The sequence below is a fragment of the Anoplophora glabripennis genome, unplaced genomic scaffold (assembly GCF_000390285.2).
Source record: "Anoplophora glabripennis isolate ALB-LARVAE unplaced genomic scaffold, Agla_2.0 scaffold1145, whole genome shotgun sequence".
NCBI classification, from domain to species: domain Eukaryota; kingdom Metazoa; phylum Arthropoda; class Insecta; order Coleoptera; family Cerambycidae; genus Anoplophora; species Anoplophora glabripennis.
The window spans coordinates 111,947-113,575 of record NW_019417401.1 but is presented as its reverse complement, the minus strand read 5'-3'; positions in this window follow the sequence as shown (position 1 = coordinate 113,575).

The window sequence follows — 1,629 nt, the reverse complement described above, 5'->3', positions numbered from 1 at the left end:
GAAGGCGTTCACCGCGGAATTATTCTGTACATTTCTGCGTATAAGACAAACAAACACAATACATTTTCAATATAGAATTGTACCTAAATTATAAGTTTTATATAAAATTTAAATTAATTTTAAATTGCACAAACAAACGGAAATTTTAGGTGAAGCGGTGCGTCACTTGCGTCACCCGACGAGCCGCCACTGTCGCTTACATGAAATGATCTTTAATGCGCATGTTCAGTAACTTTGATATAATTTTAATTTATTAATTACCTACTATAAAAGTCAATATTGTTCTATAAATTTAAATATGTACCTATATAAATTCTATAATTCTATTAGTTTGTCACTTAAGGTTTGAAAATTATTTTAAATATTTCTAATATTGACAGAATATCGCAATATTTAAGGTCATGACAAAAAAGCCATTTTTTGGCACTTATGTCCGAAGTACATAAGATCGAAAATCGATCTAGTAAAAATATCAATAAATTCTTCATGACAATGTGTCAGGTGTGGTTGCCTATTATTTGGCGTATGTGACGCCACTACGATAAATATATAGCACTATAACATAGACAACAGACTCGTCTGCCATTTTGGAGCCCACTTCGTCATATCATCATAATCATAGATCTTTTAGTACTAGATACTGCATAGGCCCAATTTGTTTTGTTCAAGGGGGGTATCTTAAGGTCCTTTACTTTTGATTGGCTGCTTATTCGGGCATGCTCAACATTATTTGTTTACATCATAGAAAATATATTCTAATTAATGACTTATCTGTTCGTCTTGAGTTTTACTTACAAATTTTGTTGTGTATTATAAATGTTTTGAGTGTGTGAAGTGATTTTGTGACAGTTATTAATACCATATTATTATACACGTCCGGAAAGTCCTGCTTCATTTGTAGCAAATTTAGAAGAGGATCGGCCATATCGTTTTCATTCATTAAGTTTGTAAGCATACATGGGCGTAGGTTCTTTTAGGTGTAACACACCTTTGGAATACTATTGAACATTAATATAATTTATTTACGATATTAAATTATCCGTTTAATGAGCATCCATTACAAATAGTAAAACTAATTTTAAAAAATTATTTCAAGATTAGAGTGCATCACGAGACATTTAAGTTAAAAGATAATCTACAAAACAGAGTCAGAAGCTTACTGACAAAAACAATTTTATTTAAAAATCAATAAACAAATTTTTTATTGATATTGTCACAGTATTAATTGCAATTAGAATTATTCAATACTAAATGTAGGTACTAATATATTTATTTTATTTTGTTAATACTTTTATAATATACAATAACTTACATATGTAGTTTATATCCTTTATTTTGTTATTTATTCATTACTTTCTTTTAATAGTAGTTCTTAACAATTAATAAAAGTTTTATCTTAATAGGTATATTTTATTTGACACTAATTTGCTTAAAAGCGAGATGTTGGAAGAGCACTGTAAACTTTAACTTTACATTACCATCAAATTTCAAAACTAATAAGTTACTCACATCAGTCTCAGAAACCGTCTGCTACAAAAAATGCTTTTTGAAAAACATATTAATAAAAGTAGGGTGAGATACAGTACATATTTTAACATAATATACGAGTATACTATGTAAACTTAGATG